The sequence below is a fragment of the Polypterus senegalus genome, chromosome 8, assembly GCF_016835505.1.
Source record: "Polypterus senegalus isolate Bchr_013 chromosome 8, ASM1683550v1, whole genome shotgun sequence".
NCBI classification, from domain to species: domain Eukaryota; kingdom Metazoa; phylum Chordata; class Cladistia; order Polypteriformes; family Polypteridae; genus Polypterus; species Polypterus senegalus.
In genome coordinates this window covers 189,116,607-189,134,165 of record NC_053161.1, presented here as the reverse complement: position 1 = coordinate 189,134,165, position 17,559 = coordinate 189,116,607, and the positions used below count along the sequence as shown (strand labels likewise).

Genomic DNA, 17,559 nt, shown 5'->3' with positions numbered 1-17,559 from the left:
CGGTGGTTTAACAATGGTGCAGTTGTCCTCAACAACACAACACATTCATGAAAAGGAATAAAATCAGAAAAAAATTTTCAATTTCAATAAGAAATAAGCTACTTACTGTAGTTTGAACAAAGCATGTCGCTCATCCCTGATTTTTAATGTGTGCTAGGAAGCAATAAATGGGAGAAAATGGACTGGTGGACTGGTGAGGGTACAGAGACAGACGCTTGCGCCTCTGTGGCCACCACTCTGTATGCGTCTGTAATCTGAAGAAAGGCCCACACGTCAGTATTGTAATTGTGTCTGTTAATATCTGTTAATAAGGAGCACCAGATAGTATAAAGTGGGCCCCTTGACTGATGAAGACTCACCAGACTGCATTCCTGTTTATTTTTATTGCTTTAATAACACGACCGCACTTGCTGCTTTCAGACTTTGCTGTAATACAAAAAGAGCAGCCAGAGAGCTGAGAGACAAGCCGAGTCCTGCTGCAGCCTCAGGTGTGGCCTCATAACTGACAACACCTACAAGTTGAGGGGCAGCAGCGACATATTGAATAAAGTCACATCATCGTCAGTTCACGGGACATCAAGGACATAAACAGGTAAGGAGAATAAAACTAATAAACTGCTCAGAGTAACTTGTGATATTCTGGTCACTCAGGACACTGGAGGTGACTTTCAGAATCTCATACTTGACTGTTGGTAACAAAGACATTAAATTATACTGAGCTGATGGAGCAGGACGGAGTTACCTGACCTGGAAATCTTAAAAAACATTGACATTAATTACTTTGTGTAACGCAGTATCACACCTATGTGTGTGTGTTTTACAAATAGCAAAAAGAAAATGACAGTTATTATAGATGTAAAATGTAAAAATTCTTGCTTTGTCTGTTTAGTGTAAGTGTATTGTCACACGTACACAGCAGAGTGAAATTCTCATTTTCATGTTTCGTCGCTGCTCTCGGCTGCCATGCTCGCTGTTTCTTTATTTTACTGTTTCTTGTCAGTCCTGATAGCAGTGCATTAAGTCTGAGGACTAATGTGTGATAGAAAATTGAATTCTAAATCTCTAATGACTCCAACATTTTATTGACCTCCATCAAGTCAGATTGAGTTTTATCTCAGGATTTTCACTTTGTTTACTGCTGCCATAAATTTAGGTTTCATTTTTTCTTGTTTCATTTAAGGCAGTTTCTGCTCTTGCATTCTATGCTGCTGGTTGTTAGGATTTGATTTTATTTTGATTTTCTCCGACCCATTCGTGTCTTTTTCAGGCCTTTTTTCTTGTTTTTTTGGTGTGTTGGCCTGTGTTTTGCTGAATACACTTCTGCCCTTTTCACTTTTTATTTTAAACATATTTAAAGATGTGTCTTGGAAAAGTGTTCACCTCTTGGCAGGTTTCACATTTTCTTGTTATACGTACAACATTGGATCATAGAGGATTTAATTGGGCTTTTTTTGCAAACACTCCCATTTTGTATGATTTGGGTTATTCTGACAGCCATATTGGTTACGGTTATGATGTTATTGCTACCATGTGACATCATTTAATGGCCTTCTTTAAGATGGCGGCCCAGTGTGCCTCTCTCCTAGGTTAGGGATGCATTGCTAGGTGCTTCTTGTTTGATTTGGCAAAGATTTTTTGATGGAAACAAACTTCTCTTTTGTCAGGGCTTGTTTGATCAGCTGCGTTTGACCTGTTTCAGATTTTTGATTGAGATCATTGGCCTTCCATGGGATTGGTGTTGTGGTCACTTGTAGTTTGTCCTCTTGTTGCCTGTTCATGTTGGTGATTCACGGGTCAGATTGGCCTTTATTGAGTCCAAGTCAGCAGAGAATCAGAAAATTGTAACAAATCTACATAAGTAAAAGTGTGTTTTTTATTTTTATTTCTCTGCACCACTTGGTGAATAACTTGTACTCTGCAAGATCCATCTTGCCATGTCAGGGCCACCAGAGAACATCCTGTGATTGAGTAGCATGTTTAAAAATCAATAATTGTTTCATAATCAAAAAAGGGAAGACAAGAGGTGGAAGGCTTACGACTGAACTGGCATCTTGAATTAATCCTGAGGGCACCATGTTAGATACCATAGGCGGTGGGCTAACTGGAGCAGTTATACAGGTGGGCCTTGAGGGACTGTGTATCTGTGGGAAAGAGTTTAGAGTGCTATTGAACCACAGATATAACTTACCAACATTAACATTGTGTATTTAATTTATTAAGGTTCAACTTGTTTTGCATATTTTTGTTTGTTTTGCATATTTTGATCTTCTGTATTTTCAGGGACTGGATTTCTGATGTAATAAAGAGGAGTGTTGATGTTCTTGGTGTGTGTTACGTGTTCATGTGCCTTTATGTATTGTGATTCATTTATGTGGGGTTTTGTGAAGTATGTGTTGTGTATTGTGATACGTGATTTTTTAAAACTTCTGTATGGTATTCCATGATTTAGATGAGTAAACTCTGCTTGATTTAAAGTGTTTTCCAATTAATTGTGAGTCGGCTACACGAACACCACGTGTTTCACGTTAACTCAAGGTGGGCCTCGGCAATCCACGATTACGTGAGCACCATAAATGATAACATCAATCAGAGCTCAGAGGAGGGAGCAACATCAGCTTTAAGCCGACTTTAAGTGTGATGCAATGTATGTATGGTGTATTAGGGGACAGCTCTGAAAAGATGAAGAGTTTATTTAATTGTCATAAAACAGAAGAATAGGTAACAGAGACAATGGCGGTCTTTTCAGCAGTTGATAAGGAAATAATTTTTGATAAATATAACACAAATTAGAAACGCGAAAGAGGACTCAAGGCCATCCAGCTCAATGCCTGAGTACATTACAGGTCTGAATTTGTGCACTGTATAATTAAATATTAATGGCATTATTCACATAAAAAAATGTAAACCTATTATTTTATGACCGTCTTACTTGAAACATTTATCACATGTAAGTATTCAATAGTAACATGAAAATCTTTTGCCAGCAATTATAAATTATATACAAGAATTCCTAGAATATGTACTTACATGCAGACATATTTTGTGAATTCAGCCATCAAAGAAAGCTGCAGCTTCAGTGAGGACTACGATGTCTCAGTGCCACTCCTGTAGAGGAGTTTACCATCATCAGAAGGTCAGACTGGACGATACGACTGGCCATTCACATCAGTGTCATTTTAAAGGACAGACCTGTGCACTGATGCTGTGAATGATTTGTATTTTACATCATCGGCCTCTAGCTTGGCGGTGCTGTTATTCGCACACCAGTGCAGGCTTTTGTCATGGGTACAACTTTGGATAAATGCACTTTATAGTGAATAACTCACCAAAACGTCAACAAAAAAGTCAAACTGATGCAAAGGTTTTGCACAGCAGTTATGGCATTGACTCTAGTGAGTTGTCTTTGCAATGTCTGCCTTCATCTAATCGCATAGAAAGTTTTTTTTTTTTTTTTTTTGCAGATTCCAAGAGGTCTGTGTTGTCCTTTTTCTCTTCCCTGCAGACAGTCTGAGCTCCTCACTCAATAACTTTCAAGGAATAAACACACCTTGGATGATCTCACAAGGGTTTGGAAAGCAGCCCACCTTTTTAGGCCTTTAATGTAATCACAGACATCTTTGTGAAAATCAGCACCATGAGTGCCAGACCAGACTTGACGATTGTTATAACGAGTGTTTCTGTTTACTGGCATATCCTCAATTGCAGAACATTTTGGATTTTTAATATTTTACTACTGGACTATTGTAAAAATAATAAAGAGGTCAAATGTATTTAATTATTGAAGTACATGAAATTGTATCTATGTTTCTTTTTATTATTTTACAATTTACATACAAATACTTTAATGACAAGGGGCTTTCTTTCTAACCCTCTTTGTGCTGAAATTTTAAAATACAACAACAGGAGCCCACCAGGGTTGGTCCTAGAAGGTCTTTAGGTGTGACTTTCTTTTCTTGGACATTTCACATCTCTGAACTACTCTGACTTAGAACTGGTACTCTTTTTTATATACAGTATATAATGATGTTAATATGGAACACACATCTTTTTATACTTTTTAAAAATTTTCTTTTGTCTTTCACTAACAAAAATGGCAATAGGAACAAATGCTGTAATAATTTAAATGTGATATATATTGTCATTTTTCAATAAACGGTAGAGTTTTTAATGTTGTCTTACCACTTGGCAACAAATGGCAGGTTAATAATTTAATCAATAGTAAGAATGCAGCAGCATTAGACATGTTAGAAAAATCTCCATTAACATGAGGAAAAAGGTGGAAATGAATGACAATTAAATGGTGCTCATTTTTAATCAATATTTAGGCTATGAGGATTTGTTATTTTGTAGTGAACATGTAAGATTAATTTATACAAGAATTCCATTAAATTAGACAGTCTACAAAGAACAAAAAAAAAAGGAAACTTTACATGAGGTTCTCTTTCGGGACTTTTGTGACCTCCATCACATTATGCTCAACTTCACCTTTATGCTGGCATGTGCCAGGCTAAGGGTTGACACTTCATTTTCTTGGTTGCCAAGTGTGACTTGCATTAATTCTCTTTGGTGGTACCAATAGCAGCTCAGATTAGCGTCTTGATGTAAATGTGGCTTATGTGCTAAATGTTCTTCATATAATAATTATAATAATAAGTTACATTTATAGAGTGCCTTTCATAAACCCAAGGTCGCTTTACATAGAGTAAATAAAAAAAAATACACAGAAGGCAAAAGTTTGTAGAAAAGGAAAGTTTTCAGAATACCCCGGTTTGACATTTTATAATTCACTAGCCGACCCGCTACGCCGCATAATCAGGCCGCTTTTTAAATGATTTTTAAGCACAGAAGAAAAAATAAACATTTGAAAAATCCGTAATTTAATAAACCACCAAGAAAAGTAACATTGCAACAATGCACGCTACGAACCAACATACAATTGTCCGTGACTGAAAGCGGCGGAGCGCCGTCGCGCCTTCTCCTTCCAAAGCGAAGGACGGGGTTGAACGGCGCTCATTCAGTACGCACTGCCCACTTATGTGCCCGCCCCAACTCCCTACCTGAGTCGCTTTCGTCTGTGTACAGTCCACACGCACCTGTGAGTCACGTTGACTGTTAATTTTCCAAACACCGCCTCAGTCGGTTTCCACGTTGATTTTTCATTGTTCTTTGCAGTTCCGGCTGCTTTTTTTTATATATAATCCACCAAGTCACCCGACCATGGGGGGCTTTACAAAGGCAGGGGCGTAATCAGTGCGGCGTATGACCCGCACGTACTGGGAATTTCTCGTTTGTGGGGAACAATTGCAAGCCACGGTCTCCATCACGAATGGGGTTCAATGGCTTAACCACGCCTCCCTGCGCCGGGTAGACACACGTTGATCCATTCAGTGTAGCGCGTGTGCAGTACCGGACATACAAGTGCATCACAGACCTGTTAATGCTCAATCTCACGTAGCTGAAAGCCACTTGTCCCTCTAAGAATTTGGACGGCGACCGCTGTTGGGTCGTGTAACTATTTAGCAGGCGGGAGTCTCATTCATTTTCGGAAATAACCAGCCAAATCGCTCCACCAACTAAGAACTGCCATGCACCACCACCCACAGAATCGAGAAAGAGCTATCAATCTGTCAATCCTGTGCGTGTCCGGGCCGGGTGAGGTTTCCTGTGTTGAGTCAAATGAAGCGAAAGGCTCCACACCTGGTGGTGCCCTTCCGTCAATTTCTTAAAGTTTCAGCTTTGTAACAATACTCCCCCCTGAACCCAAAGACTTTGGTTACCAGGTTGGCTGCCCGCCGGGTCATGGGAATGACGCCGCCGGATCGCCTGTTGCGGGGCCTGCATTGGTGAAGCAGGTGAGACGGTAATGAAACAGAGGCACAGGGCTTATTGGTTTTTAAAGACTGCTTCCTTCATTGGGTTTTAACCAATGCACAGAACGAACCAACACACAATCGTCGGTGCGGCGCTCAGGGTGGAACGGGAGGAGAGGAGGACATCCACTCCGCTCCCTCCGTCATGCTAGTCTGCTGATTTCTCGTTCAGTATACACTGCCTGCTCATGTGCCCACCTCCAACTCGTCACTCGAATCGTTGTCGTCTTTGCACAGTCCAGATGCACCTGTGACTCACGTAGACTTTTCATTGCTCTGTGCGATTTTGGCTGCCTTTCTATATATAATCCACCAAGACGCCTGACCACGGTGGTAGCGAGGTGGGAGGGGGGTGTGTACATAGTGCAGGAGCATCTAAGAAGACGCATGTTTGTCGCGGATGTGAATTGCTGTATGTAGCGTGTAAAACAGTTTGCAATGGTGCACGCGGTCGTGCGTCATAACCGAAAACACGTTTTTTAAAGACTGCTCACTTCATTGTGTTTTAACCTCAGTTGTAAAGGAATGTTTTAAGGATCCCATGGGATACCCCTCGCAAACCGTTTTACACGCTGCATATGGCGATTCACCTCCGCGAGAAACACGCCTCTATTAACAGTCAACGTAGGTCGGAGCTGCATGTGACCTCTATGATAGACGAATATAAATGACGCCGGTTTTTCTGTGTGGTCGCGTCAGAGTTGGTGGGCGTGGCTCTGTGAGTTGTCGTCGTATCCAATGGTCTTGGAGCTGGTGGGCGTGGCTCCTTCCTGCGTGTGCCATAGGTGTCTCACTTGTCAGCGGCTTAGTGAATCCACGCCCCTTCCGGCATGCTTTCCATGGTTGTCTTGCCTTAGTGAATTATATATATAGATTAGTGGGTTGTGTGTAGAATGTTTCATTGTGAGAAGGGTTTTTGTATATGACGTTTGATATTTAGAAAAACAAATTGAAGTCTTTACTGTATGGCAGAATACTTAGTAGGACATTCATAGATCAAGAAATCCTGAACTTGGCCTGTGATATGAAACACAGCAAGAGTCCTTTAATTGGTGTTTCACAAGGCCGTTACCATCTGTTCATGGTTATTTGCTGTATAGAGCAGATTAGAGATCTAAATAAATAAAAGTTCTTTCTGGAACCTTCATGTGGAAGGGCCTTTTGGGAGACAAAAATGATTCCCCTTTGGTATTGCCCTGAAAAACAACTATGGCCCCTTCATTTTTTAGCGTGTAGAGCGGTTTTTGTGTGGCGTGTTGTTGGGGTTTTGTGAAAGACAGTTGTGTCAAGTGTCATTGTGAATTGTCATTTGTGGTATGTGATAAACGGCTTTAGGAATATATGTGCTTGGGTAATAAATGATGGGAGTTGCAAGTTTTTTTTTTTGTGGAATGATTCTCTTTTTTCTTTTGTCACCATTGTGAAGCACTAGGATGGAAATGAAGAACATAAAAACTGGAATTTTTTTTTTTTGTGAATAAAGAGGAGGCCACATTAGGATGTTAATAGTGAAGGCATTCCTAGACCAAAGATCCAAGAATTGATGATTGTAACCTTGCTGTCTGTTATGTCCAGAATTGAATCCTGTGTTTCTTTAAGAGTTTGTACATAGTTGATTTACTAAAAGACAAGGCAGGATGGGAATAAAAAGGGTGTGGTTTGTGGGAAAAAGAAGGTTGAAATAAAAAAAATAAGAAAAACATTTGGGCAAAACCCGAGTGTGATGAGTTTTTGTGTCTGGATACAACATTTTGGCAGACCAGGATGGCTGAGTTCACGTTACCCATTCCTGACCATCTCAGGAGAGCCTCCGGTGCCCTGGCAGAGATGGATTGAGTCGTTCAAACTACATTTGGTAGCCCTTGATGTTCAGGATATGGCGGATGCTAGGAAGAAATAGATAGATACTGGTGCTAGAGTGTCTCTTTTAAATAAAACCACGTTTGACAGGTTTTTTTCTCATGTACCTGCTAAACCTGCAGCTGTACAACTCTCTGGCTATGATCAGTCTCCTATAAATGTCCTGGGTACAGTTTCTTTGACTGTGAGTTACAAAGATAGAACCACTTCAGCAGTGTCTTTCCACATCACAACAGGTGGAGCTAACATCATGGGGCTTGATCTTTTCCTTGCTTTAAGCTTGATAGTATCAGACTTTGAGGATTGCCAAATTTTACAAGATGTGGACTCCTGGCTACAGAGGTTTCCAGCCTTATTCTCAGGTCTTGGCTGCATCACTCGTTTTGTCCACAAGCTGACGATTAACCCAGACATAGCCCCAGTGATTCAGCCCCTTCGTCGGATTCCGCTGTCACTACGTGAGGAGGTCTCTGCGGAGTTAGAAAGGTTGTAGGAGGCTGGCCTCATTGAGCCAGTTGATGCTTCACCTTGAATATCAAATCTTGTAATGGCACGGAAAAAGAATGGCAAAATTTGTTTGTGTGTGGATTTGAGGGAAGTTAATAAAGCCATAATTCCTGATAAATATCCATTGCCTACAACAGAGGAGCTCACAACGCAGTTCCAGGGTTCAGACGTTTTCACTAAATTGGACCTGGCACAGTGCCATTACATGCTGCTAGCCGGGATTTGACTGCTTTTGTTTCTCACTTGGGCGTTTTCAGGTTCACACGGATGGCTTTTGGATTAAGCTCAGCTCCAAGCTGTTTCCAAAAGATCATGTCACTACTACTGGCAAACATTCCTGGTGTGTCGATATATTTAGATGACATTGTGGTATATGGCCCCACACTAGAACAACATGATATTCGTTTGCAGCAGGTACTCCACCGACTGGAGCAAAGCCAGGGCACCTTAAATGTTGAAAAGTGGATTTTTAGCACTCCAGAAATTGACTTTGTGGGGCACAAACTTACGTGCAATGGCATCCAGCCCTTGCTGTCTAATGTGGATGCTATACTGGCCTTGCCGGAGCCTAAATCAACTACCGAGTTGGCTTCATTTTTGGGTATGGCAAATTACTACCTTTGTTTTCTACCACATTATGCTGACAAAACAGCACCATTGAGGGCCCTTTTGAAAAAGGATGCTACATGGGTTTGGACTGCTGCTTGTACACCGGCAATTCATGACATCAAACAACAGCTCACAAGACCACCGACACTAGCTCATTGTAGCATAGCTGCCCCCAGTCTGGTCACATGTGATGCCTCAGCTGTGGCATTGGGTGCTGTTCTATCCCAGATAGTTGATGGTGTGGAGCGCTCAGTTGCTTTTGCCTCCCGTGCCCTCACAGATGCTGAACAGAAGTACTCTGTGGGAGAGAGAAAAGCACTGGCTTGCTTGTGGGCCTGTGAATGTTGGCATATTTATCTTTATGGTCGGCATTTTACCTTGTGCACTGACCACCAGGCATTAACCGCTCTTCTGGGCAAGGCGGTTCAGGTCACAAGTCACTCCAGCTCCTCCGGTGGGCAGATCGGTTAAACCAGTATAACTTTAAACTACAGTTCACACCTGGCTATGAAAATACAGTTGCTGATTTACTTTCTAGGGCTGTTTCCGTATCCCTGCCTGTGGTTCTGGTCTCAGAGGAGGAGAGCACCCATATTCACATGCTGGTGGTTGTCATCATGGAACTGATGCAGGATTGAGAAATGGAAGAAAGTGGGAGGAGGTACAAATGGTCAAAGACTGTCAAGAAAACGTAACTGTAAATTACATAAGACAGGAGTCCAACCAGTGCTGATGTGTGAGAATACAATCTGGGTCATCAAGAAGAAGTAGGAGCTACTCATCAGGACAGAAAGAAAATAGAAATAAGGATGTCAGCAAGATGTCAGGGGTATCATGGGAAGTGGGGTGATATGGTGCGGACACCCAGTTAGAAATGCACTTTGTTGGTGGATGAAAAGACATGTGAAGGATGGCAGATGCTTAAGTAAAGAGATTTGGTAACAAGAGATTTGAAAGTGTTGGTCTGAAGGCAGAGGATGCTGTGGTCAGGATCAATGGAGACCAGGATCTGCATGGCCGACTGTTAACACCTGAGCAATGGTTTCAAGTAAAACAAGAAAACAGCATTGCATACTTCTATTATGTAGCTGTGATAAAATGAGGACAACATCGTTAAAAAGACGACCAGAGTGGTGATGCAGAGCAATTTTATCTGAAAAGAAATCATTGAAGTCGGGGTCTGCAAAGTAGGATGAAGTTTCATGAATGGTCATCTTTTGTAAGTGTTTGGTTTATTACATCCTCACAAACAGTACAAGAACGAAATGCTTACTGTGAATCTGAGGCTTCATCGATGTAACTGTTTCTACTAAAACACTGATGACTTAGGATTTCTGAAATCCCCCATAAGTGTGGCACAGATAGACGAGGTGCCGAGTACTGAAGTTCTGCTCTGAGTCCAAAGTGAACACCGTGTGGTTGTAGCCCACCTCAATATTTAATCAAACTGGTGTTCATTGTTCTCACTCACTGACTACAGCAGTGCTTGAAGGGCCTGACAGTCCATTTTGTTCATTTATTTGTTTTCTTAGACCCATTTAATCTGGACAGAATTCTGATAAGTCAGACCCCATGTGTCTTTGATATGTGACAATGAAGCCCCTCCTGAGCCCATCTACAGTGTGCTTTCTGTGTTAAAGAATTACAAGCTGATAGCTTAGTCACAGATTCCTGAAGTGGCCCATAATAATTACAGTACTTGAGGAGTCCCTTCTTGTAACTTAAGAAGTAGCCATGTGTTTCCTGTAAATCCCATTTTTCTGGTCTTATTTGAGTGCAGTTCTGACAGATCACGGCTGTGACAGGCCCTGCACCAATTCATCGCTCATTGTACTTCAAGGCAGGCAGTTTCTAGTTGTTATTGGTCTTGTTTGCTCTTTTCACAAATACCCTGAGACTTCAATCAAACATTCTGTATGGTCCTAAAGTCAATATCGGTTTTATTTCTTTTTTACTTCATGTCACTTGTAAGTTACCATTTTAGTTTAAAGAAATCTCACCAGTTCATTAGTTTCAAACCCACTTTAGTAGTTCTTTGTGGCTGATGTGTAGGGAGCCCCCATTCTGAGAGCGGACACAGACAGATTTCATTAGCAGCCATTAAATAAGATGGTGTTGATGTAAAGGCCACAAGGAGTGCCTGACTCAGGACCAGACAAGCTCTCTGACCGTTCAACATTCTTTTGTATTAACATCAACCCTGAACCAGTCTTAGTTAAAAATAACTTATATAGGGACAGGAAATTGTTAATCAAAGATCATTTAAATAATAAAATAAGAGGTTGGTAATGAAAACATCAGAGGCTAAGGGTCCGTACTGGCATTTGAAAGGTTTCTGGTTCAAATCCCACTACTGCCTGACGGAATCCTACTCTGTTGGGCCCTTGAGCAAGACCCTTAACCTGAACATCATTACAGGGGTGCTGTGCAATGGCTGACCCTGCACTCTGACCTCATAAGGTCATATGAAAAGACAATTTCCCCTGGGGGATTAATACAAGATAACAAATGGGTCAGCACCTGTGTATATAGAGACTCTGGTGAGGTGCTCTGCTCCTTCTCACCCACTCAGCTTTGCCAGTGAACAGTGTCTGGTGATGCCACCTCTGTATGGCATCAAGTCTCAATCCAGACTCTTTTCCTACATTTCCTACTTTCTACTGTATGTATTTCCAAGTTGGTGGAATGAGGTGCAAATGAGGTGTCCCATCTGTGAATATCTGTTTAATGGATTTAGAAAAAAAAACAACAACTATGCTCTGTCATCTTTTTTTATTTGACAATTAACTTGTAGTTTAAGTTTAACTACTTTATTGATTATAATCGATGATTGTAAATGTATGAGTTATTACATCTTTTCACTTGTGGCAATGAGAAGTCAAGCAAAATGTCACCTTTAATTGGCTAACTAAAAAGATTAAAATATACAAATTTTTGAGGCAACGCAGGTCCCTTCTGCGGGTGAGATGTAATACAGAAACTGGAGTTCCCTGTGTTTATATACACACTAGGACAAGAAACAACATTGGTAAACCTTTAAGTGAGACATCTTAAATGTAAGAAATTAATAGACCTCTTCAGGCTAAGATTCATTAAGCAAGAAAGGAGAACAATGTATAGTCAAGATCTTTGGATAAGACAGCTCTCCAAAAAAGTATTTTAAAGTTTCTGATAAGTTTTTTAATAAAATATGTGTCTGTAGTCAGGTTGTCTGTGTCATATCTGGCCATAAAACTCTTGTCTCTATTCAAACCATGTTGTAATGTATTAAATTTTAGCATGAGTTTAACTTCCCATTCTTTTCTCTCTTGCTGTGTTTCAAAGTTACCCCTAAGCCATTTGACTTTAAATTCCCTCTCACAGTGTCCATGCCTGTTGAAGTTGGCTGCTACAGGACCATCCCTATTTCCATGCTTGATTTGGCACCTGTGTAAATTCATTCTCTGGTGGAGTGTTTGTCAAGTTTGTCCCACATGTCAGGACATTTCATATAGAGAATTAGGTGGACCACTTTAGGTGATCTGCAGGAAAATAATCCCTTTATGCGATGTTCTAGTCAGCAGTGTGGCAATCATCTTTTGTTCCCTGTCCTACTACACTTGCTGTTCAAACAGGTCCAAGGCTAATGTTACTCGATTATACAATACAATACAATACAATGCAATTTACTTTTGTATAGACCAAAATCACACAAGGAGTGCCGCAATGGGTTTTAACAGGCCCTGCCTCATGACAACCCCCCAGCCTTGACTCTCTAAGAAGACAAGGAAAACTCCCAAAAAACCTTGTAGGGAAAAATGGAAGAAACCTTGGGAAAGGCAGTTCAAAGAGAGACCCTTTCCAGGTAGGTTGGGCATGCAGTTGGTGTCAACAAAGAAGGGGGTCAATACAATACAATACACAGAACAGAACAAATCCTCAATACAGTGTAAAAATAAAAATTTTAGAAGTATATAGCAGAATTTAACAGTAGATGATATCACATAATATGATTTGGATATTTTTTAGAGTCCTGGAGACCTCATCCATCAAGCTGCCTCCCCCATTTGGCCATTCCACAGCTGAAACAGAGCTGGGCCAGCCAATCTGATGAAAGGACCTCTCTTTCCCATGATTCCTGTGATCCTCCATCAGGGATGGCTTTACCATAGGCAGGCAAAACAACTTGGCAGGTGGGCCATGACACCAAGTGCCACATTTGAGAACTGAGAAGAGAAACAGAATAGGTGAGGGTTAGTATCAAAATATAATTATCATGTTACTTATGTTTAAGTGCTAATGACTGACAACAGAGATGCAGTCTGTACAGTTAATCAGCAGCTCTAGTCAGGATATGCTAAACTGAAGTAGTGAGTCTTCAGCGGGATTTAAAGGCTGAGACCGAAGGGGCATCTCTTATAGTAGCAGGCAGACCATTCCACAGTTTAGGGGCCCTGTAACTAAAAGCTCGACCTCCCACTGTTATTTTATTAATCCTTGGAATCATAAGCAGACCATCATCTTGAGATCTTAATGTGCGCTCAGGTTTGTAAGTCATGATAAGTTCAGACAAGTAAGCTGGACCTTGGCCATTTAATGCTTTATATGTTAAAAGGAGGATTTTGAAATCTGCCCTAAACTTAACTGGGAGCCAGTGTAAGGATTTAAGAACTGGAGTTATGTGTTCATATTTTCTTGTTCTTGTAATAATTCTTGCAGCAGCATTTTGGATTAACTGGAGGCTGTATAGAGAACAGTTTGAACAGCCAGTGAACACCGCATTGCAGTAGTCAATCCTACTAGAGATAAATGCATGAATTAATTTCTCAGAATCCTGTTTATTTAGAAAGCCCTTAATTTCCTAACATTTTAAGATGGAAGAAACATGTTTTGGACAACTTTGTAATATGTGCTTTAAATGACATGCTAGAGTCAAAGATAACTCCTAGATTGCTGGCTGATTCAGTAAAATTAATTGGGATTCCAACTGAGTTAAATGACGACAAAATATTGCTGTGATCAGCGTCATTCCCTCCAACAATTAACATCTCTGTTTTATCTGTATTTAAAGACAAGTAGTTCTCATTCATCCATTCCTTTAATTCACTAACACAACTAATTAAAGACAACATCGGAGAAACTTCATTTGATTTAAATGAAAGGTATAACTGGGTGTCATCTGCATACGAGTGAAAATTAACATTATGTTTCCTAATGAGAGATCCCAGTGGAAGCATGTAAAGTGAAAACAGTAAAGGTCCCAGTACTGAGCCCTGGGACACCATATTGAACTTCTGTGTATAATGATGGAGTACTGTCAGCACATTTCTGTACATATTGGAATCGATTTGATAAATAAGACCTAAACCAAGCGAGCAGGGGCCTGTAAGCCCAACATCATTTTCTAGCCTGTGCAGTAAAATAGAATGGTCAATGGTGTCAAATGCTGCACTTAAGTCCAACAACATAATTACAGTGGAGTTTCCTTCATCAGAGGATATCAGAATGTCATTTACAACCCGTGTTAGTGCGTTTCTGTACTATGACCAGTCGAAACCAGACTGGAATTTCTCAAATAAATTGTAATGCGTAAGGTGTGACTGAAGCTGACTGGCACTACTTTTCTAGTATTTTAGAGAGAAATGGTAAATTTGAAATAGGCCTATAATTATTTAGTATGTGTGGGTCTAGGTCTGACTTTTTAAGTAAAGGTTTAATGACTGACACTTTTAGTGCATCAGGTACTGTGCCATGCAATAATGAACTATTGATAACGGTTAGAATAGGCTGCAAGAACATCCATTGCACTTTTTACTAGTTTTGTTGGCACTGGATCTAGGGAACAAGTAGTGGGCTTCATTTTAGAAATTAAAGTTAAGACTTCCTGGTGAGTTACAGGATTAAAATTACTAAAGTGCTGAATGCAATGTGTGGCAGGGTCTGCTAAGCTAGTATTTGGTTTGTACTGTGATGCTGAGATCTGGGATCTTATATTTTTAATTTTCTCATTGAAGAAGTTCATAAAGTCTGTACTGCTAATATCTGTTGGTATTTTGCACTGTAGATCTGAATTCCCATTTGTTAATTTAGCCACTGTTCTAAGTAGTACCCAAGGATTTTTATTATTGCTATCTATTATTGTAGAATAGTATTCTGAGCGAGCTTTAAAGACAGCTTTTTTATATTTATTAACACTCTCCGTTCATGCAATTTGAAAGACATGTAGCTTTGTTGTTCTCCATCTGCGCTCCAGTTTTCGACACTGTGTCCAGAGTATCTCTCAAGGTCACATTATAATGTGATGTTAGCTGATCTAAATTGTTTTCCACGTTTACATTTGATGTTAACTGATCTAAATGGTTTTCCACAATTACACTCGACTTACTCAAAGTATCTACAAATTTTGAAGCAGAATTACAATCTATCAGTTGCACTGTCTTTGTTTTAATCTGGGAGTGCATTGGCAAGGGCAGAACTAAATCAAATGTAATTAAGTAGTGATCAGAAATAACTTCATTTAATGTAGTAGTATTTAAATTTTGAATTTCAACTTTATGTTATAATTAAATCTAATGTGTGATTATGATTATAAGTTGGACTTTTGACAATCTGACAAAATCCTACTGAATTTAACAAATAATTAAAACATTTGCTAAAAGTGTCAGTTTCCACATCAATGTGTATATTAAAATCCCCCATCAGTACAACGTGATCATAATTTATAGCCGAATCAGATAGAAGGTTGCTAAATTCAGTCACGAACAATGAATATGGCCGTGGTGGTCTGTAGACTAGCACTATAATTGTGTTGGAATCTGTTTTATTATTTAAAATAAATGCCTCAAAGGATGTAAAGTCGCCTATGTTTTTAGACATGATTTGCATTTTGTTACAATGAATTATTCCTAGGCCTCCTCCTCGACCAGAATCTCTAGATTTATGAAGGTACGAGTATCCATCTGGTGACGCCTCAGCTAGGGGAACAGTGTCACATTTACTAAGCCAGGTTTCAGTGAGAAGACACAGATCAGATTTTGTACTTAATATAATATCATTTACCAAAACTGCTTTATTGTCAAGACAGCAAATGTTTAATAAGCAGCATTTAAATCTGCATGATTCTTTCTGAACTGGTGATATATATTTTGTTTTAATTTGAAGTAAATTTCTATTACAGATGCCCCTGGTGAAGGGTCTGGTTTTATCCCTTGGTCTAGTTATACACCTTATTTTTTGGTTATCAATTAATTTAAGGCTTGTATCAAGACTAAATTTGCTAGATGCCCCACAACAAGGATTTTGGGTAACAGCTTCAGGATAGTAAGGTGGTATTAACAACAGCCTTCCGATACATAAATCCCGGTCAGTGTGAAAAGTAATGCTCGTGCACGAGCCTTCTGTCCCATCCCAACTCCTCCCAGAATTACGCCTCTTTCAATATGCAAATCAATATAAATTGCCCATAAGCTCAGCCTTCTGTGAAAAGACAATGGGAAAAGCACGGGGAAAAATACAAGAATTTCAGCGAATACCAAGTGGAGGCTAAGGAAAAACATACTATTTGTTTAATTAAACTGTGGTATTAGCAACAAAAGGAAGCTGATCGAGTGACATAGCATGTTGGAGAAACTTGAAAGCTCAGATATCAAAGTCGCCGTGAAAAGGCGAGTCGTAGCCCACCGTCTGAGTGTCATATGAAAGCTTATTAGGGTACAGAGAAAAAAAAGGCACACAGTGGGGAAAAAAGCACGAAATGTCAACTTCAATCTCGAAATTTCCACTTTAATCATGTAGTTTATTTTGTCGTTAAAGTAGAACATCATAAATGTCATCTTAAAATCGTTTAATTAACCAGTTTCTCAAATCATATCGTAATTAAAGTTGCACGTTAAATACTTTGCTTTGTATGTGATCTTCTATGTGCTCTATGTAAGTGAATCACTACTTGCTTCTTAAACCGGCTCTCTTCCTCCAACTGTACACAGAATCCATTACATTCGTGATATTACAGCTCTCTGAATAACTAAAATACTGAGATGTATACGTGATATCATTTTCATGATGATAGGAGTTAAAGCACGTTATTAAACATGGGTTTCACGGTACAGTAATTGTGCGCGACCTTCGATGAAATTATTTATTGCAGCAGTACTCATGGGCGGCTCTAGGCTTGTGGCGGCCCTGAGCAGAGAAAGAATCGGTGTCTCCTTCACCTGCCGATGTCAGTAAGGTATCTTATGCACGGTGGATGGCCACATCCATTGCGGACACTGTATAGCTGCCTCGTGCTCATGACACAAGCGTTTAACTTTTGTCGAAATTTGCTGCTGCGTTTTTGGCTGTGTCGTTATTTTCTCTTTCTGTTTTATATTCAACTAGCAGAATACCCGCGCTTCGCAGCGGAGAAGTAGTGTGTTAAAGAAGGTACGAAAAAGAAAAGGAAAAATTTTAAAAATAACGTAACATGATTGTTAATGTAATTGTTTTGTCATTGATATGAGTGTTGTTCTCATATCTATCTATCTCTATATATATATATATATATATATATCTACAGTATCTATATATATATATATATATATATGTTGTTCTCATATCTATCTGTATATATATATCTCTATCTATCTATATATATATATATATATATATATATATATACTACTTGCAGCGGAGAAGTAGTGTGTTAAAGAAGGAAAGAGAAAGAAAAGGAAACATTTTGAAAATAACATAACAT

The 17,559-nt window shown here is 39.7% G+C and overlaps 1 protein-coding gene across 1 annotated transcript in view; it reads left to right on the top strand.

Annotated features, from left to right (window-relative positions):
* Nucleotides 1-344: 344 nt before the first annotated feature.
* LOC120534773 (NACHT, LRR and PYD domains-containing protein 3-like) overlaps nucleotides 345-17,559 on the top strand; it is a 51,877-nt gene continuing 34,662 nt past the window's right edge. The window contains 1 exon segment of the mRNA XM_039762353.1: nucleotides 345-592. The gene's annotated coding sequence lies outside the window, so the exon portion shown is untranslated.